This window comes from Vulpes lagopus, chromosome 7 (genome assembly GCF_018345385.1).
Source record: "Vulpes lagopus strain Blue_001 chromosome 7, ASM1834538v1, whole genome shotgun sequence".
Classification (NCBI taxonomy): domain Eukaryota; kingdom Metazoa; phylum Chordata; class Mammalia; order Carnivora; family Canidae; genus Vulpes; species Vulpes lagopus.
Window position 1 is genome coordinate 95,778,832 of NC_054830.1, and position 22,508 is coordinate 95,801,339.

The window sequence follows — 22,508 nt, forward strand, 5'->3', positions numbered from 1 at the left end:
GTCCCACATTGGGCTCCTTGCATGGAGCCTGCTTCTCTCTCCACTGCCTATGTCTCTGCCTCTCTCTCTTGTGTCTCATGAATAAATAAATAAAGTGTTTTTTAAAAATGGTAAGTTGAAATTTGTGTACAGAATAATGCAGTGTTAATGTGTTTTATATAAGTAGATGTAAATATCTGGTAGCCTGAGCCATCAGACTTTCACAGCTGCAAAAGACAGTAGCAGATCTTGTTAAGTGTTTGGCATCTGAATGATCTGGTTGCCTTCCATTTTTGGTGTTTTTATACCACAATCGTAAAATATAGAAAGCAGAACAAAAGCTGAAGAATGGGTGCTCTGAGCTTTTTAAATGATGGTAGAGTGTGATGGTAGTGGAAAGTAGTGTTTGGAGAGCCCTAAGATCAGGCCAGTGGTGCTCTGATGTCCTGGTTCCTCATCTTTGAAGTGGCATAAGAATCTCTGTCTTGTATATCTTAAATCAGTATGAAAATATGTTTGAAAGTATTTTAAAGACTGTAGTTCTGAGGTTTTATTTATTTCATTTTATAAATATTACTTGAGGGACCTCATTTATGCCAGGTATTGCCTTTGGAGCTACAGATAATTCCTTAAGGACTTTATAGTCTGGTGGAATTCTGGTTTTTTTAAGACTGTGTCTCATGCGGGACGCCTGGGTGGCTCAGTGGTTGGGCTCCTGCCTTCAGCTCAGGTCGTGATCCTCGGTTACATCAGGGTCCCTGCAAGGAGCCTGCTTCTCCCTCTGCCTGTGTCTTTGCCTCTCTCTCTCAGTCTGTGTTTCTCATCAATAAATAAATAAATCTTTTAAAAAAAAAAGACTGTGTCTCATGCTGTTTTAGTTTTATCCTACTGAAATAATTACTTTGAGTCAAGAACGTGGAAAGGAAAAATTTGAAAATGTTTTGTTACTTTTCTGTCTCTATGCCTTATACAAACTTGACTCTTAGGATTTACCTATGTAATCTCCCATATCATATAGGAGGGATTTTATGATATGATAAATTTTCTTTTGCCAAAGCCAAAATATTTTAGCATATGTTGAACCAGGTGTATAAGTTGACTTTTAGACAAGTAGTTGTCCTTATTAATAGAAGTGGCTTGCTGTCACTTGAAATGCTGTGAATAGCCTAAAGGTTGTATCTGAATAAGCAGGGAAGTTTAATTTGCCTATATGTATCAGGATTGGCTCTTCTACCAAAAGCTGAAGAAAATCATCATTTTTACTTAATGGGATTTGTTAGTTCTAGTCTTTGTAGCAATATCACTTTAAAAGTTGATTAGCAACGTGTCCTTTTTTAATTCCTGAAGCCAAGGGCTCATTTAAGGACCTATGAGAAATTAGTGTTAATGGTTGTAGGGTTCAACTTAATTAAAAAAAATAGTAAGAGAGACATTAAATTATATTCTTGAATTGGTTTTCTAGATTTTTTTTTTTCCTGGAAGGAGTGGTTTAGCACAAGTTTTAGAAATCAAAGTAAACTAGAGATTATGCCACATTGATGGTATGTTATTTTTTTGGGAATCTACTTCATCTGCATATACACCTTTGTGTATTCAAGGCTATGTCCCTGATGGTCCACTTCATATATGGATTCATTTGACTACATGAATAGTTATCATTGACTATAACTTAAAAAAATGTCATCTATTCTTTTGTCCAAATCACAACAAATTGTTTCTGAAAGCAGGGCCATAAAGATACCTTGAATGACCACAGACCCAGCCCAGAAAGGAAAGGAAATTATGGAAAGGAGGGGGCTTGCCTTTGGTCCCCCCAAATCCTAGTCTGGGAACCATTAGCAAGACCATCTTGATGTGCAGCACATTCGTAGCATGAGAGGCAATTTCTAAAACTGTTAAAACCAATCCCTGTAGGGTTTTAGAGATTAAACTCACCACCCTGTGTTATAACCAGATGAAAATAATTATGTACTCCAGCTTGCTGCTAAGTGGGGTGAAATGGATTTCTAGTGCCAGGATTCTTAACTAGGTGAGATGGGTGCTGCCTTTCACTGAAGGCTCCCTGCAGTTAAAAGCTTTATCCTATTAGGGTAAGTCTCAAACCTGGTAAGACTGGGAAAAACCAATACAACCTTAGACACCAGTTCTTTTAAGACCCCTTCTAACTTAAATCCATGTTTCCTGGCAAGAGGCTAAAATCTCACATTTAAAAATTTCAGAACTATGCCTTGCACATGCTGGTTTTTGCTAACTAGATGTTAAGTGGAAAGTTTTTATAAGCACTAAGGCAGTGCAGGCTCATTCTGCCTCTATAACATAAGAATAATGGACCTACTTCATGGGTTTGTGGTGGTAATCATTGAATGTTACTAATGTTAAGAATGTAAAAACATGCTTGAAAAATCAGTTGATTGGAATATTAAACAATTTTTATTGACACATAGAAAAAGTAGACAGTGTTTGCTTTTGTTATTTTATGAAGTTGCTGCTGACATTTCATCTGTATGAATTGTGTGTCTCCATTTGTGTAGGACAGTGCTAACTTATATACACCTTGTACTTAGTTGTCCTTATGAACAGTGGCACAGAATTTGTGATACCTAGTGAATGAAACCATTACCACCCAGTGGCTGGATTTTGTTTTTAAAGATTTTATTTATTTACTCATGAGAGAGAGAAAGAGAGAGAGGCAGAAACATAGGCAGAGGGAGAAGAAGGCTCCATGCAGGGAGCCTGATGTGGAACTCAGTCCCGGGACTCCAGAATCACGCCCTGAGCCGAACAAAGGCAGACGCTTAACCGCTGAGCCACCTGGGCATCCCTGATTGGACTTTTCTTAAGTACTCATGAGTATACATGACTGTCCCAGTGAACATGGACTTTTATGAAAAAATATTAACCATCTGTTCACAGGTGAGAAGGCCAAAGATACTATTTTTTTTTTTTTTTTTTTTTTGGCCAAAGATACTATTAATACCATTGTAGAATTTTCACTTAAAAATGAAATCAAAGCTAACAAAAAGGGATGGGGGCATCCATTCAATATTGTAGTATCTTTTTATTCATTGATTAAAAATTCTTAGCTGGATGCTTAATATATGTGTAGGGCAGATACTGTACTGGGCTCTAAGGAGTCAATGATAGGGAAAGAAGAACTGTATTCCTTTTAAGCTGTTTACATATGGATAAGAAGACTGTTATTTAGGTAATCAGGCAAAATTATGAAATGGTAAATGTGATACATATTAGGAATATAAATGTTGGCTTTCAGGTATATGTCTTCTGAATCCTGTAAAGAAAGTGTCATTGTGGGGCATCTGGGTGGCTCAGTCAGTTAAGTGTCTTCTGCTCAGGTCATGATCCCAGGGTACTGGGATAGAGCCCTGCATGGGGCTCCCTACTCTGTAGGGAGCTTGCTTTTCCCTCTGTCTCTGTCTGCTGCTCCCCCTGCTTCTCTCTCTCTGGCTCTGCCTGCTGCTCCCCCTGCTTGTGTGCTTGCACTTTCTCTCTCTCTCTCTCTCTCTCTGTCAAATAAATAATATATATATATATATATATTTTTAAAAAGTATCATTGCGGGGTACCTGGGTGGCCCAGTGGTTGAGCATCTGCCTTTGGCTCTGGTCATGATCCCAGGGTCCTGGGATCAAATCCCGCATTGGGCTCTCCGTGGGGAGTCTGCTTCTTGCTCTGCCTGTTGTGTCTCTGCCTCTCTCTGTGTGTCTCTCATGAATAAATAAAATCTTAAAAAAAGAAAAAGTATCATTGTTTTCCTCTTTTCACAAAAGAAAAAATGGACCCAGAGAAGATAGTGGCTTGGCCTAAGGTCAGTCAGTTGGTAATTAGCAGTCTGACTTTAGGCTGGTTCTGAGCCTTGTATAATTTTTGTTCTTCTGCAGCTGCTACTTATTACAACTAACACGAGGAAAGAAGGAATAAAGTGGCCACAGTTTGTAAAAGTATTGGTCTATTTCTGGAGTGTTAAATAAATGAACATTTGCCCTAACAAGCAGACTTGAGGATCTACAAATTTATAACACCGAATCATTTATGAACATAGTTTAACTCAAGAGTGGAAATTAAATACTAAATATCAGAATAATTTTGCTTTAAGGGACTTTTGAAATGAGCCAGTGATAGTCAAACTTATTTTTGAGCCTTGGAATCCAGTCCTGATTTTCTAAATGGAATATTTCTCAGAACCCCAAAATATGAAGAAAGGGACACCACATGTATTTAGTGGAGTCTGGGCAGATTTTTCCTGAAGAGCCATTTGAGCTGAGATCTGAAAGATAAAGAGAAATTAGTTGGAGTTGGTTTTTTTCTTTTTTCTTTTTTTTTTCCCTGAGGTTAAGTCAGAGGGTGCTGAGTGTTGCAAAAAGACCAGTGCCCTGAGATCAGAGGGAGCTTGGGATATTGGAGGTGTGGACAGAAGGCTATTTTAGCTGGTGCAGAAAGAGTAGAGCTATGGAGAAGAGGGCTTGTAGGCCACGGTAAGGCCCTTAGTCATTATTCTAAGTGAAATGGGAAGCTCTTGAAGGTTTTAAGCAGGGTTTCAGCCCACATGTTTTTTTTGAAGGGCTAGCTCTGCCACTTGTCAGTCCATTTGAGGTGATCCTCTTTCTGGAGGAGGGGACAATGTCCCATATGTGGTCATAATGATTACTTTATGGCAAGCAGCCAACTAATGAGCAATTCCCTGCATGTAAGGGTCCTGTAATGGGCCTGCAAGGACAATAACATTGAAAAACAGCATTGAAAAAATTGCTCTTTGCCCTTAGTAAACTGTGGATAAAGGAACAATGAAGAATATAGTCAACTATTACTACTTTGGGGCTAATGACCCCATATCTCTGGCTTTTCAGTTCAGCTTTTTTATCTTCCTTGGCATTTAATTGCTTGAGAGCACCTGTTCCAAGATATGGAATAAGAATGGAGTTCAAGGGACACTTGGGTGGCTCAGTGGTTGAGTGTCTGCCTTTGGCTCAGGGCGTGATCCCGGAGTCTGCCCTGGATTCTCGGTATTGAGTCTCACATTGGGCTCCCTGCGTGGAGCCTGCTTCTCCCTCTGCCTGTGACTCTGCCTCTCTCTCTCTCTCTGTGTCTCTCATGAATAAGTAAATAAAACCTTTTAAAAAATGAATGGAGGGCAGCCCCGGTGGCACAGCGGTTTAGCGCTGCCTGCAGCCCAGGGCGTGATCCTGGAGACCCTGGATCGAGTCCCACGTTGGGCTCTCTGCATGGAGCCTGCTTCTCCCTCTGCCTGTGTCTCTGCCTCTCTCTCTCCCTCTCTCTCTCTCTCTGTGTCTTTATGAATAAATAAATAAAGTCTTTAAAAAAATGGAGTACAAACATAAAATGGATATTTTATATTTTAATAATTATAGTAAAATGCTTATAAGGATAGAAGGTAGAAATTGTCCAGGAGAATGTTCTTTGGATTTCTTTGTTAATGTTGTCTCTCATCTTTAGGTGGAGCTTCTAAGAAGAATTCATCATTTGGGGAATTCACATCAGTTGTCATCTGGGAGTAGGAGTGAGGTTGGTTGTGACAAGAGAGGATGTATTTGTGGGAGGATATCATTGCAGGAAGGGTTTTTGCTCTAATTCTTCTCCAGATACATAGCTGTGATATGGGGTGAATCACTGAACTTTTTTAAGGCTGATTCCTTTTCTGTAATAACAAGGAATGTGGTTTCAGGGATTTTTCTCGAGTTTTGTTCAAGTCTTTCTGATTGTTTTCCCTTCAACTATCATAATGCTACATGGGAAATATTTTTAAAATTAATGTCCATTGTAACATTTTGTCTTGAGGATTTCACAGACCCCTTGGAAGAATATTGTTTGTTGTAAACTTGGATTAGGATTCATTGACTTGCTTGTCTTATCATCAGGGCATGAAAGGGGTGAATGGTTTTAGAAATTCTTACATAAATTGATGTTATAATAAACAGGTCAAATGTTATAGCTATTTGTTCCTTATCAAGATAAGGAAGCTTTTAGGCCTCTAAAATTGGGTAGAACATACTGTGTTCTTTGTGTTCTGTCTTGCAGACTGTCTGCTTTTCTCTGGAATTCTGTGCTGGTCCATGGCTTCTTTTCTCTTGACAATCTAACATGTGACTGATGATGTCATAGAACCTTCTAGATTTTCTTATTCTGTTGACATTTAAGTACAAGTATTAATAGCTTCGTATTTTTTCTTTTGGTGAGTTTCTCATTGTTTTAAGGACTAAAGAGTTCTCTTTCATATCCATTAAAATGCTTTTCTCAAGAATCCATGTTTCCTTCAACAGAAACTGGGAAATCATTGCTTTAAATATGGAGTTTGGTTTCATTTATTCCTGTAACCTTCTCTGGTTTCTGCTCAACAAATGGTGCCATGTGAAATGAAACCTGTAACATGGCTAGTTCAGAACTCCTGTAGCCAGGAAACTGCATTGCAGTGTTTAGTGTTTTTGTTTTATTTTGTTTTGATTTGTTTTTTTTTTTTGCTTGAGTATTCAACTCTCCTGGCATTCCTTAATGCTGTATAGAATGGTAAAAGAATTGTTGGTATAACTCTCCAAAATTTCCTAGATCTTGCTTGATGTGTTTGCTAATCTTAATAGTCTTGTTATAAGTTTGTAATGTGCATTACCATTATCTGCCCAGTGGTATGAAACAGAAAAGCATTAAGAAGATTATGTATGGAGCTTGTGCTACTTGTGTGGCACTAGGAAAATTTGGTAGTTTGAGAAACTGTGAACCATGAGCACTTGATTGGGTTTTGAACATGAAGTGAACTCAGGACAGAATGTATGTATGAAGTTTGATTTCAGCTACAGGCTTAATTGTGTGGAGTTCAGTCACCAAAACTGTTCATATGGGTATCATATAACTCCTGGAACTTAAATACTTCCTACATTAAATCCAGGTTTCATCCCATTCCAACCTTTTGATGCTCTTAAGAAACACACACACACACACACACACACACACACACACACACACACACACACCTTACTGAAAAACCATTACTCTGAATTTGAGGAAAGATTGAATGATTTATTTGCCTTCTTATAAAAGTTAACTACAAGTTCAGTGTTAGGAATTTTAGTTGGATAAGAAACATCACATGAATGAATATAAATGCATTCCAATTCTTTTGAGTATACATGAACTTTCTGCTTATTGGTTGAATACTAAAGTCAAGGCAAATGAAAATGGTCATTGAAACTCATCCATCTTTTGGACATTTGGCACTTCATGTTACAAACGTGCACATTTATGATTTGGGCTCATAAAAGCTTTTAAATATTAAGCTTTTTATTTGGAAATCTGTCAGCCTGTTTAGAAGTCTTCCCCCACCCCCAGAAGTCTTAACTTGGGGGGGGGGGAGGGCTAGATTAGACAAGAATAATAATAAACTATGCTCTACAAATAATTGCAAATACCAAAATTATTTGTTTTTTATAAGTTGCCAACAAATTTTATAAATTGCACCTTGGCAATGATTATTTTAGGTTGTCTAGCTTGTCAAGACGTACAGTTTCTGTTACAAGGAAATAACGACGTTTTCGTTTAGAGGAGTATGAAACATTTCCCACAACCGTGAATCTCTTACTGGCTTCATTCATTCCACTGCCAGTGGAATCCAATTTCTAGAATGCAGAAGCAGTGCCATTCACTCTTGTTGTCCTTGCACCTATTTCTTCAAATTTTGAGTCCTTCAGCCTTTAAGTATCCTTAGGGTCTTCCTCTGCCAGGTTAAATATGTGAATTACAGAGTAGAGAGTGAGTTGAAGATTTGTTCCATTTTCTGCTCTCAAATAATAATTTCTTATAGTTTTCTTTTTCCCTTTGGTGATCTGCTTTCAGAATCTGAGTCACTAAATGAGTTTTATCGAAGAAGGAAAATGTACTTAGATACTTAGAATTGAAAGGGGATTCATAAGTTGGCAATCTCCTTGAATGAGAGAAAGTGCCAGGTGAATGCGGCCATCCCTCAGCACAGGTGATATAATTTATTGAGCTTAATGAACGTTAAGCATAGGCAATTTTAAAGATTTTAAATAAGCAATTTTATATCTTAACGTGTATTTTATAGAAGTAAATACCCTCCAGTACAGTTTTGTTCTTTTTTTTTTTTTAAGATTTTATTTACTTATTCATAGAGACACACACAGAGAGAGAGAGGCAGAGACACAGGCAGAGGGAGAAGCAGGCTCCATGCAGAGAGCCCGATGCGGGACTCGATCCAGGCTCTCTGGGATCACACCCTGGGCCGCAGGCGGCGGTGCTAAACCGCTGCCCCACCGGGGCTGCCCCAGTTTTGTTCTTTGTTTAGAGAACTACTGAAACTACTAGAAATTTAATTGAAATATAATTGTGCAGTTTTTGAATGAAAAATCTGGAATATGTTGCTTGAAAAACATCAATTCTATATTTCTGCACAAACCTTTTAAATCTTTTCACAGATGTAAGCATTTATGATAAGACTTTAGTGAAAAAAATTTTTAAATGTATTCTGGAAAACTTAAGTTCATTCTATAAACTGTAGGAGTAGTAGTAGGCATTAAAATGTGTTAGGTTCATGTGCAAGTAGGTGGTTTGTGTACTATAGTGGAGACCGTGTTTCCTATTTTCTTTAGGGAGGCATTTTTGTTCTCTGGTGAAATAAACTTCCCATTTATTTTTCTTAAGTATTTTTAAACTTGGTTACTTATTTTTTTAAGTAATCTCTGCCGCTGCTTAGATGTAGAATGAAGAAGAATTTTTAGTTAAATCTTATACATTAAAAACTAGTTTGATTCAGCAGATACTCAACAAGTGCCTACTATGTGCCAGATGTTTGTAGAACTGCTATTTTATTTGTGAACATAAGCACTGGTCATAGAGCTAAGTCCTTTCCTTTGCAAATACTCCTGAGAATAGGACCTAAGGTGAAAATGTGTTTTGGCCTATATCATGTTTTCTAGTTCTTTCTGTGTATTTCATTAGGAAAATATTTTAAAAAAATATTTTGGGTTAGGGAACCAAACCACTTGTCCAACTTGTGAAAGTCTATGGAACAACACCAACATCAAAAAAGACAACATTTTTCAGATGAGGAATGTAATCACTCAGTCACCTAATAAAAAGAGTGCTTGAGAGTATTGCATATAGGGCAAAAAGGCATGACCATTCATTTGGTAGACAGAGGGTAAGGGGCCTGGAGGCAGCCCTCCCCCGAAGACAGAATGCTTTAAAAACATGTTGCCATTAATATTTAAGACAGAAAGCATTTTGAACCCGCTCCCTCTCTTTTTCCCCTTCCTCTCAGCATTCATGTTTTAGTTTGTTCCCAAATGCTCACAAGTCCGTGCCAGACGGAAATTCGCAGGGGCCGCTGCAGTCCCGCAGAGGCCACTCAGGGGAGGGACGCGGGCGGAACAGTGGAGCTCAGTGCTCGGGGCGCCCGGCTCACGGGCTGCGGGCTCGCCCCCTTCTCCCCTGCCCGCCCCGCCCGCCACCCCTCTGCTCCCAGATGCCGCCCCTCCCCCTCCCGGAGCCTCTGGAGTCGCTTCGAGGCCATCTAGTCATACGCTGTCCATCAGATGTGTTTACTTTTTTCCTGACAGCCGACACATCTGGAGCACATATTCAGGTTATTCCAGTGCCACTAGACACATTCCACAAGATCATTTCAGCGGTTGTTATGGCGATCTTCCTCCCTCCAGTGATTTTCAAGTTGCATGACAGAAATAGCTGGAGCTAAGCAGGGGGACAAAAGTCAACGGGATCAGGAAGGGCTTCTTTCACAGAATGAACTAATTAGTGACCCTGCTTTCTTCACAGGGCAATGAGCATATGGTTTAATAAAGTGAGTCTATGACACTTTTTTTTTTCTCTGTAGGCAAAGCTGTCACTGGCTGAAAACTTTCCTGTTTTTACTGGTGGGACCGTAGTCTGCTGTCTTTCAACAGAGTTTACTTCACAAGTAGAAAATGTTTGCTCCTGAGAGTTAAACTTCAGAACTTTTTCTTGGCTTCATACTACCTAACTATAGTAGGTCCTTCAACTTAAAGAGACAGTATTCATTTTATATGTGTTTCCTTGCGAGGATTTATGCTTACCCAAAACGAAGCATTTTCACTTAGGTTTTTGTAAGTGTTATGAATTGGTTCCTGGAAGTTCGGAGAAAGATAAGTTGTTGTGGTTTTCCTATCAAATACAATCAACATTTCTCATCGGATTAATTACAAACTTCTACCTGTGATGTTGTTGGGCACAATGATAGTTTATTTTAGTATGAAAAAGATTTGATTAAGCTCCATTTTTATCACATTTTAAGTAACATGCAGAGAGATCTGGTTATGATTCAGGGTTTTTTTTTCCCCCCTAAAGCTTAACTTTTTGCATTTTGTGTAGGTTTTTGACAACTTTACAGCATGTACATATCATTATAGACATGAGAAATTAGGCTTAAGATCATTTTGTATTATGAAGTGGAAATACTACTTGCAATTTATGATAGATATTTAAGGTAATGCTGTAAAGCACTGCCATATTTGATTACTATATGAACAACACAACATGCCTTAATAAGTGTTTTTTGGATGGATATATAATATGGATTTAGGCTAAGTATATGTTGCCATTAATCATAACTCTGAAATTTATGAATCACAAAGGTCCATTTTCTTTCCCTTTTTTTGGTTTGTTATTCCTCTACTCTCAGTCTTAAAAAAGTACAATCACCTATATGTTTTTTACACTTTTCCCTGACATCTACCACAAAGATAGATACACGTTTGTGCATACAGTAATCTCTAAACCTTCTTTCATGTTCTCTCATCAAAATTCACAAATTCTCCTTCCTTGCGCACACTCCACATTTAAGTTTAGTCCCAAGGCACTAGAGTCACCATGAACAACAGGGTTTATATTTTTCCCATTTGATTGAATTACTCATGTGTTGACTGAGTTCTCTTGATTCTGGGAATGTGACAGTGGGTGACAAGTAGGAAAATCAGAGCTGGACTCTTTCAAGCACGTTGTCCTAATTCCTTCCCCATTGGTACAGTGCCTTGTCCTACCTTGACCCCAGTTGCAGCCAAATTCCTGTTTTGTGTGTGCTGCTGAGGCTGGTCACCAGGCTACTTTTGGAGTACCTGCTCTCAGCAGTGCCGGGAGGATGCTGAGAGGTCACATAATCAGATATGAATTTAATTCGTGGTGACCTGCTTGTTGCTTCTCCTTGTGTTCTTGCTAGTTACACATTATTAACTGTGGTGCCTTTCAGGGCCTCAATTACTAGGATGAGTATGTATCATGCAGGGACTGAGCTCAAGCTAGAATGCTGAGGGTGGTTATAAAATTATGCTTCCCTTTCCAGATGTAATTTTGCAGTAATTAAATCTAATGCAATTTAAGCGTTGTAGTCAGTGTTGTGGTAGCCATCGCCAAGTCTAATTGGTAATATCACTTAAATCATAGCACTTATTACTAGTTATCTGGGAAGTAGAATAAACCCAAAAAACTCACATAGGTTAACCCCTACTTTTTCTGAACCAGGTAAAGTGGATAGCTTGTTCCTTTGTCAAAGTTTATCATCTGTTTTGTATGGCATTTTGATACCATTTGACACTATTTTCCCCCTAATTTAGATATCCACTCATTGATCTTGTCATCTATCTTTAAGTTGTGGTTTTCATAGTTTGTTGCCCTGAGTTTTAGAGATTTCATCCAGCACAAAGCTTTTATCTACTTGGGTGACTTGGTTTCTCCAAGTGGATGATCAACATTCATGGTGAAAACATACTTGCCCATCGTAAAAGACTACTTGTTTACTATTTTTCTTTCCATTTTTTTCCAAAAGAAAAAAGTGAAGGGATATAAAACAAAATATATCACAGAAGATCTCAGGTTTCAATTTTTTTTTTTTTTTGCATTTATTTTATTGTGCTGGAGAATATGGCAGCCAGCTTAATTCAGTCAAGCTGCCAGGGTGCCAGAACAGTTCGCCTGCATGTGATAGTGAAATAAATAATGAGGCTCAGTATGGCAGTGATAATCTCAACTTATAGGGTTTTTTCAGTTGTGAAATGTTTGTGTTAAGGATGACTTTTTTTGTTGTTTTTGTTATAGTCTGACAGCTGAAGATGCTTTTAAAACCTTCTAGTCACTTAGAGCAGAGCTATATGGCATGGGCTTGGTGGTTCTAAAAGGCAGGTCCTATTCATCACAGAAACAGCAAGTCTCTGGGTTATGGGGGAAGATTGAGGGGTGGGGGAGTGAGGCAGGGAGAAGGGGGAGCTGCTGCTCTGTCCAGTTTACATTTGTCACCAGTGACTAGCTTTTAAAAAATGTATTAGCTGTGCATGGTGGTAAGTAAGATCCAGCTGCAGGGGATTATGGCTTTGAGTGGGTCGGGGAGTTTGGAATGCATTCAGTTCCATCAGGGGATTTGTGTCCCTCGTCATCAGCCTTAACATTGCTAAAGCAGTAAAGATTAAGAACAGGCCAGTGTCACCTGCCCTGAACTTTGAAAAACCCTGGAGCCATTAAACAAAAAAGAGGTGGTGGTTTAGAAAGTGTCCCTTCTCTCTGTCCCAAAGTGTTTTTCCAATGGTATGTATAAAATAAAGGGAAACACATAGGTTCAGGTGAAAGGCTGCCTGTGATGGTGTTATTTCTACAACTTACTGAATGTGTCATAATTATAATTTATGATGAAAAACACCTTCCACAAATAACTTTCTGTTAATGAACATTTTTGTGGGAGGTTTCCAAATCAAGATGAACAGTCGGTAGTTAGGAGGGAATAATTCTGAGAGATTGAGTCTCACTTTATAGAAGAAAAAGCTTTTGCTTGGTGTGGTTTTGGTGACCTTCCCCCTCCTCCCCAGCAAGAAAGTTAAGAGAACACCACAAAGGTTTACTTTTTTCAGGGATTTTGAAATTCAGCATACATGCCAGCAAGCAGTTTAGAGGCAGGAAGTCTTTTCTAGTAGTGCAGTCATGAACTGGTAAACTAGAAGCATCTGTAAAAATTTAGAGGGAATATCAGCTTTCTCAAAGCTCCAGCCCAAGTGTAATGAGGTGCAAATGATAGCACTGCATAACCCTTCCCCACCCCAATTGTGGAATGAGATATTGAGTCAAAAATAAAGAGGAAGACAAGGATTTCAGAACTCCACTGAAACAAATTTCACTTTTCAGATGAAATGGCTTTTTGATGACTAAGGATAGCCTTAACTTTAGGGTCAGTGTGTAGTAAACAAATGATTTTCTGCTCAGCATCTCTAGATACCATTTCTGAAAAGTGGTTGCTTTTGGGGTGGGGGTGCATAAAGTGACATACCTACACATTTGAGTAAATTATAACAAGAGTTTTTTAGTTTAAGTAAACTTCAGCTGATTTGTATCTTTGGCAGGCACCTCTCTCTTTACAGAAAGAAAAAAAGAATAAGAAAAAAAGATGTGATTTGTTTGAAGGAACACATCTGGGTGTGATGATCTGCTGTATCTTAACACCAGATGGCAGGTTTAGGCTGACAACTAAACCCGCTTTAGCCTGGTCAAACGGTATCTTAACATGTCATTTTTCCCCCCTGTCCATGCACAGGAAGTAGAACAATTATTTGCACTTAGGGCTAGCAGCCCTCCTTGTATCTTTGCCTTTGGGCTCTTTCTCTGTGCCTCTGCTGTTAGAGATGAGGCTGGCTTCCCTTGGCAACCCCTGAAAAGATTCCCTCCATGGCTCATACCTTTTCAAAGGTATGTTTTGTCGAGGTAGAGGTGTGGTGCCTTAAGGTGGCTGGTGCTTGTCATGACAGGCATGGCATTAGCTGGGCCGAGCAGTGACTAGAAGTGACAGCATTGGTTTGCAGTGCCTGCGGGCCTCTCAGTCATCACTCTGCTGGAGCCTTAAGACTTTGAAAGCACCTCTGAGCACCTTTGCTTATCATGGAGATAACAGTTTAAGCACAAGGGGACCAGGAGGTGACTGAGGACAGGCAAGTCCTTTATCTTCTTGTAGTAGTTTTTACTTGAAAGAGTTTCACACAAGTGACCTTAAGAAAGAAAGAATGCAAGCAAGCTATGTCCCAAGCAACAGAAGAGGTCTGAATTTCTGTAAGTTTCAAGTCTTTAGCTTTGCGCTTAAAGTTTTTGTGCATTGGGTCTTAAAATGACCAAACACCCAAAAAACTTTTAATTACCCACTTCAAGGGAAAGGGGACAATAAATGATGTATTTTCTCTTACTTATTGTTTGATACATTACCTTCTCAAGGATAGTGGTCAGAGCCCCTATATGTTTCTGATTCCCAAAGGACTTTGTAAGAAGTTTTTACCTCTCTCAATCATTGGGGTATTTTTGTAGATTTTCCAGGAATTACTCTTAGATGCTCACTGCTGATTAATGCACATATGTGTAATCTATCCAAAGAGCTACAAAATGCTTTTATTAATCCATTTGACAAACTAAGATTAATTAGAATCGTCTGTAGGCATCTTATCATAAGGTCACAATTCTAATATAATTTGATAGGAGCTGTTAGGGATTTGAATGAAATCTCAAAAGCACCTCCATAGAGAGGGAAAAAGACCTGTAGGGGAAGTCAGTGAAGGTTTGTTTTGGGCAGTTTGACATTACTTGCTGAGCTTTCTCTTCCTTCAAAGCTCATCTGTCTGGTTAGTCAGAGATGTCTCAGATTATAGTCCTTACCTGTTTAAAAAACAATTTCTACATATCAGGTGTTACTGTATTTACTGCAATCAAGGCAGTCAAAATTTTTCCTGAGTGGATTTTAAGTTTGTTAAGTTCCTTAAGATAAAAATTTCACTTGTAATTCTAATAAGCCATCCTTCATCTATTTGGTATACAGTGTTTGACATACAGGCTTTTCTACTTGCTCTTTTAGAAAAAGAATTCATTGGCTAGGGAAATCACTGAACAGAATTTACTAAAAGAACTAAGAGTTTACTTCTTAGGCGACTGTTTAGTGATTCTTATAAATAAAAGTGTAACAAAAACAATTTAGCTGATTCTCTTAGGAAACTTAGCTCAATTTTCTACTAACAAAGATAATACATTTGATAATTTGGAGGAGAGAGCTGATAAGATTTTGGTTGTTGGGTGGAGGAAGACTTAAATCTATGAGACAAAACCATTTCCAAGTTCTTTTTTTTTTTTTTAAGATTTTATTTATTTATTCCTGAGAGATACAGAGAGAAGCAGAGACATAGACAGAAGGAGAAACAGGATCCTCACAGGGATTCGATCCCCTGATCAGGATTACACCCTGAGCCAAAAAAGGCAGATGCTCAACCGCTGAGCCACCCAGGTATCCCCATTTCTAAGTTCTTGAAACTACTTGACCAGTTACAGTAATTTGAAAAGGAGCACATCCTAGTTACTATTAAGTTAAATTCATAGCTGTTTTTAAATTCAGAACATCTATAATTTTTCTTGGCTTAAAATATTTATCTTTAAATCTGAATAGTAATTTTGGAATGTTTTGTTTTTAATGTTTCATATAGTTGAATATATTAATTTCTGAAATAGATTAGTTTTAGCTCTATATTTCCAGTTATACATAGTATTAGTAATTTTGGAATGTTTTGTTTTTAATGTTTCATATAGTTGAATATATTAATTTCTGAAATAGATTAGTTTTAGCTCTATATTTCCAGTTATACATAGTATAAGTAATTATAATCAATCCCACTAACAATTGCACGAAGAAACCATAAGATACCTACGAATACTAACCAAAGAGGTAAAATCTGTACTCTGAAAACTATAGAACACTTATGAAAGAAATTGAGGAAGACACAAAGAAATGGAAAAACATCCCATGCTCATGGATTAGAAGAACAGATATTGTTAAAACGCCTGTGCTACCCAAAGCAAATCTACACATTCAATGCCATCCCTATCAAAATACCATCAGCATTTTACAATTGTAAAATTTCTATGGAACCGGAAAAGATCCTGAATGAGCCAAATGAATGTAGAAAATAAAACTAGAGCTGGACGCATCACATTGCCAGACTTGTACATAGTATTTTTATTTATTTATTTATTAAAAAGATTTTATTTATTTATTCATGAGAGACACAGGGAGAGAGAGAGGCAAAGACACAGGCAGAGGGAGAAGCAGGCTCCATGCAGGGAGCCCGATGTGGGACCCCATCCCAGGTCTCCAGGATCAGGCCCTGGGCTGAAGGCGGCACTAAATCACTGAGTCACCCGGGCTGCCATGTACATAGTATTTAAAAAATATATATATATTGTGCATTTGTTTTATCACATCTGACATGTTTGGGTAAATGACAACAACTGTAGTATTTTTTAAATGTTTCTTGATTCAAGAAATCAGCCTTCACATAAGCTTCAGGCAGTTTCCTAGTAAGTTCTTAATGGATTGCCATCCTTCTCCATATTTCTCTTTTAAAATTTTTTCCTTAAAAGCTATGTAGTAGGAAACTCCCTAGTTTTCCATATATTGCTACAACTAGCCCTACTCTTAAATACTATTGAGAGTTAACGCCCTGAGCTTTGGGGCTCTTGGGTTTCTCAGTGGTTGAACGAGTCTACCTTTGGCTCAGGGCATGATCCCGGAGTTCAGGGATTGAGTCCCGCGTTGGGATCGCACAGAGAGCCTGCTTCTCCCTCTATGTCTCTGCCTCTCTCTGTGTGTCTCTCATGAATAAATAAGTAAAATGTTTTTTGTTTTTTTAAAAAAGCCTGAGCTTTTACATCTAGGCTCACTGAGGTTTGGATAACTAGTCCGTGACCCTGGCAAGTTTCTTAACTTTAGTGTCTTAGTTTCTTCTTCTTCTTTTTTTTTTTTTTTTAAAGGATTTTACTTATTTATTCATGACAGAGAGAGACAGAGACACAGGCAGAGGGGGAGAAGCAGGCTCCATGCAGGGAGCCCGATGTGGGATTCAATTCCCCTGACTCTAGGATCACGCCCCGAGCCCAAGGCAGAAGCTCAACCTCTGAGCCACCCAGGCGTCCCAGTTTCTTCTTTTAAAAGATTATATTTAGACCTACTTTATGATTTTGATGAGGATAAAGTGAGATAATACTAGAATTTAAAAGCTAGCCTGGAGCCTGACATAGTAGAGGGAGGCATAGCACTTGATAATTACTATTATTATCATTTAAATAGAAAGTTGGCCTGAACTTTAAATGGGCTGGGAGTATTAGAGGAATGGTCAGATGCTGTACAGTACTTTATGAAAGTTGCTATTTGCAAATTATATTCTTAAAGCCTCATTTAGTTTGTATCTATGAAGTGTAACTTCCAGTGCATTTTCCTGGGTTTTCTTTGGCTACCACAAATACTCTTCTAAGAACTGGAAAGAAGGTGGGAGAAAATTATAATGATTTAAGTTGAAAATACATGTCTGAGAACCTAGTACATCTTTATACTCTTACTTTTTTAAGTGTATGTGGGGGGATAGGGTGTGAAAATAACACTTCAACTCACCACCACTGCATTTGTATGTTTACACATACCTGAGGAATCTCCCAGTGTAGTCTAAATATCTCAGGGGCCTGCTTCTTGGAGTGAAAGATTCATAAATCAAAGCTGGGAAATACTACTGTTTTTAGGCCTTTTATAATAAAAACTCACATTTGGAAGAGTTATGTTTGTTGCTTATTTGGTCAAACACCTCACTTCTTAGTGTGCAGTTTTTGAAAAGTTGCAGAAATTTTCTTTAAATATAGGGCATGTATATGTAGACAAATTTTTTATTCTTTTATTTCCATTCTTCCATGAAGGATGTAAATGGCTAATGAGTTAAAGAGTAATATAGTTAATAGCATCAGTGATGTATATTGATTTTTAATTATGAGACCATGTGTGTATCAAATATACATACAAACATAATACAACACTGCAGGTGATTTTAGTTTTTGATTTTATGTATTTCTGGAGTTTCAGAGCCTGCTTTATTTTATTTTATTTTTTTAATTTTTATTTATTTATGATAGGCACACAGTGAGAGAGAGAGGCAGAGACACAGGCAGAGGGAGAAGCAGGCTCCATGCACCGGAAGCCCGACGTGGGATTCGATCCCGGATATCCAGGATCGCGCCCTGGGCCAAAGGCAGGCGCCAAACCGCTGCGCCACCCAGGGATCCCATCAGAGCCTGCTTTATTTAATAAAGTGATAGCACTTTATTTTGTACTCTTATTTACATTAAATTACAATTCCCATTTTAGACATAACGAAAACAGAAGAAGGTGGGTTAAAAGACTGGCCTCAGGTTTATTCTGTAACCTGTTGTAGAGTTGGCAGTGAACCCCTTGTCTTGAGATTTGGAGGGTCTTCTTAGTCATAATCCTGTTTGCCAAACTCATTGTAACTTTTATCATTTAGCCTGATCCACTATAGCCCCAGGCTGTTTTATAGGCTCCACTCTTGTGGCGGTAGCTAAAAGACAGTGCCAGAGCATGTGTGCATTGTATTCACACACAATCTATACAAAAGAGAGGTAATTCTCATCCTAGAAGCCAATAGCTTTTGGATCATTGCCTTGCATCAGAAATTTAAAAGAATTTTTTTTCTCTCATGCATAAAATGTGTTATTATTAAGGCAAACAAATATATGTAGTGACTGCCAATTCAGCTTTCTCCACCAAGAACAATAGGATCTGTAGTGTAAAAGTAAACTTGAAATTTCTGAGGCCTACAGGCCTGTTGCTGTTTATGGCTCATTGTATCATCTTATTTACTATTTGAATTCTTCTTGCTCATTGTGCTGGTCTGGGGTTTGCCTGTTGCTTTGGTTATTATATTCAACAGCTAAGTACCATTCACTGCAGATTTCAGTGTTTTTATTTCTTTCCCTTTATATACTTGGCCCCATTTTTACTTTAATGTGAGTAGTTGCTTGTCAACTTTAGAAAAGATTAGTTGTATGTATAATTTATGTTTGTGAGAAAAATTTCTATGGGACCACCTTATTAGTGACCTCATTGAGCCTAATAATGCAGACATCATCAATATGGAACAGAAATGTCATGCTGTGGAAGTTAAGCTTCTCACTTGGGAAGTGTGATTTCATGGGTGGCTTAATAAAAGTAGAGATATAGTTTAAAAAGCTGTGTTGTAGAGCCAAATAAATCTACCATTTAAATGTTGGTTTTGGGGCACTTGGTTGGCTCAGTAGAGCATGCAGCTCTTGCTCTTGGGGTTGTGACTTTGAGTCCCACGTTGTATTGTAGAGATTACTTAAAAATGAGATCTTAGGGGTTCCTGGGTGGCTCAGTTGGTTGAGCCAACCTTTGGCTCAAGTCATGAGCTCAGAGTTCTGGGATTGAGCCCTGCATCTAGCTCCCCAATCAATGGGGAGTCTGCTTTGCCCTCTAACTCTGCCCCCGACCTCATGTTCTTTCTCTCTTAAATAAATAAAATCCTTAAAAAAATGAAATCTTAAAATGAATGATTGACTGACTGAATGAATGTTGTTTCTACCACCTCCTAGCATTATGAACTTGCTTTCAGTGTCTCTGGGACTTATTATTGCCATCCCAAGGAGTTGTGGAAATTAAATAAGGTGATATTTGCAGAGTTGCTGGTTTGCAACATAATGATAACCTTAATAGTGTGTAATCTGAGTTTCTGTGGATATTGGTTTGGACTGAAGTATCTCTCATTGATGACTCCTTTTATAGTAGGTGGCATTTCTAGACTTTTTTCTAATAGGGCATCGTAGCAGAGGTTATTAAAAACCATGACACATATTTCTAACTAGTATTTTTATTTTTGGGGGAGAAATGGAGGTATCATATATCATACCATGTACTGACTATGTAATCTCTGTAAACAAATATCTCTAATTATTTGCTTTTTTTTCTTGGGGATTTGTTGTACAGGTTTACAATTTTTTTCTAAACAGGCCACAGAGGATTGAATTAACCTTACTTCTTAATTCATGGCATGCTTTTCTCATTGATCCATACAGTGATCCTCTTTTCATTCATTTATTTTTGTTATAATTTTTGAATTTGGTTTTCTGCTAGCAATAAGTGATTAAGAAACTTTGTTTTTCTCCGAAGTCAAGTGAACCAGAATATATCGTCATAATAGGATGTTAGAAATGGAAGGAATCTGCAGTATTCTCTAGCCAGGTACATCCTAACCTTTTAAAATAATGCCTTATCTCCCTTAAGGAGTTTAAAAAATTGAAACTCCTCTCCCTTAAAAATAGCAGACAAAAAAAAATTTGCAGATCTAGTGTGAACTTCTCTGATGATGGAGAAAACTGAGGCCCAGAGAGGTAAAGTCACCGTAATGACCATAATAATAATAGTGATCATTACTTTAGACCACTTATTATCAACCATGATCTTCTTACCTGTGATTTAAGTATCCTCTCCAGAGTTACCTAAGCTCATGCTGCTCATCATGGGCTTCTGTTTTGGTGTTTCTTTAAACTTCCGTATTTGCTCTCCTTTGCCATCTTTCCATTCTGGTCTTAAATGTTCCTTTTATTCCTGCTCTTGATTGCACATTGTATCACTTGTGTTCCTTTTTCAGCCTCCTACCCAGTCTTGCCTGTTCTGTGACATTTAGGTTGGTACCAAACAAATAGCACTAATAATAAATATGAATCATGCTTGCATTGAAACAGTGAGATAAAACAAACTGTTACTCAGTACTAGTTTATTTTTTGCGGAAATCCCTGACTCTAAAAGATAAAAGTATATCAAATTCCATAAAGGTAGAAATTAAAGCAGATCTATTTCAAATGCCCAGAATAGTGCCTGGCGTACAAGTGAGCAATCAGTTGAATGCTTGTCAAGTGAATATAATCAGGACCAAAAGCTGTAAATCCTGGGCTTACTCCTGTTGGTGAGCCAGTTCTCTGATTTAAGATACCATGAACTACACTCTAGAATGGAGAGTAATGAATGAATATTTGTGAAACACCTCTGTGTGCCAGGCATTTTCATCAGGACTGCTAAATTTATCTCTACAATGGCTTTTCTGGGTTTATACTCTTCATTTTTCTTATTTTTTGAATAAAGAAATGGGAACTCAGAAAATTTAAATGAGTTGTCCAGAACATTTTGAGTTTGATTTAGAATCTCTCTGACTCTAAAGCCTTGTACTTTTCAGATAGTCCTAGCATTGTAAGATATGGCTACTGCTGTTACTGTCTTTAATTGTCATCATTACCATCATCACATCATTGCCTTTAGATTTTTTCAAACTTGTCCTCAGCTGGCTGCTGTTTGCCTCCAAAGAAGGTTAGGCATTAATGCTTCAGGTAGCGGGAGACTCAAGGACCTCTTGTTCCTTGTATACCAGTCTGTTTGGTGTGTATACAAATGGTTACCTGAAATTCTTTCCAACTACCTGTGTCAAAGATAGATTTTCTAGTTGGGATCAGGTCTTTTGCCTTTGTGTTTCTTTTATCTTTGATGGAAAATTGGGCCACAATACAGGATGATTTCCCTAAATGGAAAGGTAGCTGCCTCCCCACCCTCTCCACTTCCCTTGTCAGTTGCTGGAGAGATCACCAGTGACACAGAGCACTTCCAAACTTTGGGGAGTCCTGGATGGTTGGCAGATGAGATCATTTGATTCCAGTGAGACTTCCCAGCTGCCTTGAATTCAGTCTTCCAGAGCACCATAGTTTTATTACTAGATTGAATTGTAGAATAAGAAAGTGCTTTGAGCATCTCTAGACCACACATAAGACTACGTACTTGAGCCTGAGAATTTGGAGGGGCACCTCTTAAGAGAACATGCAGGTAATGTGTGTGTGTTTGTGTGTGTGTGATTGTGTGTGTGCACATGTGTATCTATTTAGCTTTGTTATTCATTGTTTTATGTAAGTGCCATTAATCTCCATTTTTCTTAGGTTATACTTACCTCTCATTTCACTGACTCTTAACATGGGGATTAGGGGCATGAATTCCCAGCACAGTCAAAAATCCACATGTAACTTTTGATTTCCCAAAAATTTAATTAGTAATAACCTACTGTTGAAGCCCTACCAATAACGTAATAGTTGATTAACATATATTATGTATATTATTTGGTCATTTACCATATTCTTACAATCAAAGTAGAGAAAAGAATATGTTAATAAGAAAATTCTATGGTAGAGGAAATACATTTACTGTACTGTTAAAAAAAAAAAAGGCCATGTATAAGTGGACCTACTAGTTCAACCCTGTTCAAGGGTCAACTGTACTTATTTTTGGCATGTATTTTACTTATTTTTTCCCTTTGACTTCTCTACCTGCTCTTGTCCCTGTTCTTTGACCACCTTCTTTATGGAAAGCAGCAGAAAACCATGAAGGTTTGTCTAGAATGTTATCAATTATGAATCAAGGGAAGGCTGCCCAAGTTTGACATGTAACGGAGTATGGCTGGCATTTGTGTTCATGTTCTTTGCGGAGGGCTGTGTGCACACCTGAACTCTGCTGTACTGAGGTACATTTCCTTAATTCTGTAGTGGTGGTGTGAAGAACACCCATATTTCTCACACAAATCAGGAAAGTGGGTAATCAGAATCAACACTGG

At 38.1% G+C, this 22,508-nt stretch overlaps 1 protein-coding gene across 12 annotated transcripts in view; it reads left to right on the forward strand.

Annotated features, from left to right (window-relative positions):
* Window positions 1-22,508, forward strand: part of BNC2 (basonuclin 2) — a 443,558-nt gene that overhangs the window by 37,065 nt on the left and 383,985 nt on the right. Inside the window, exon 1 of one of the 12 annotated variants that reach the window (XM_041761504.1) lies at window positions 5,502-5,520. The exons of 10 other annotated variants lie outside the window; for them this stretch is intronic. The gene's annotated coding sequence lies outside the window, so the exon portion shown is untranslated. Of the gene's footprint in view, window positions 1-5,501; window positions 5,521-9,989; window positions 10,009-22,508 lie in introns of those variants that run through there. One more of the 12 variants, XM_041761501.1, reaches the window with a different exon arrangement.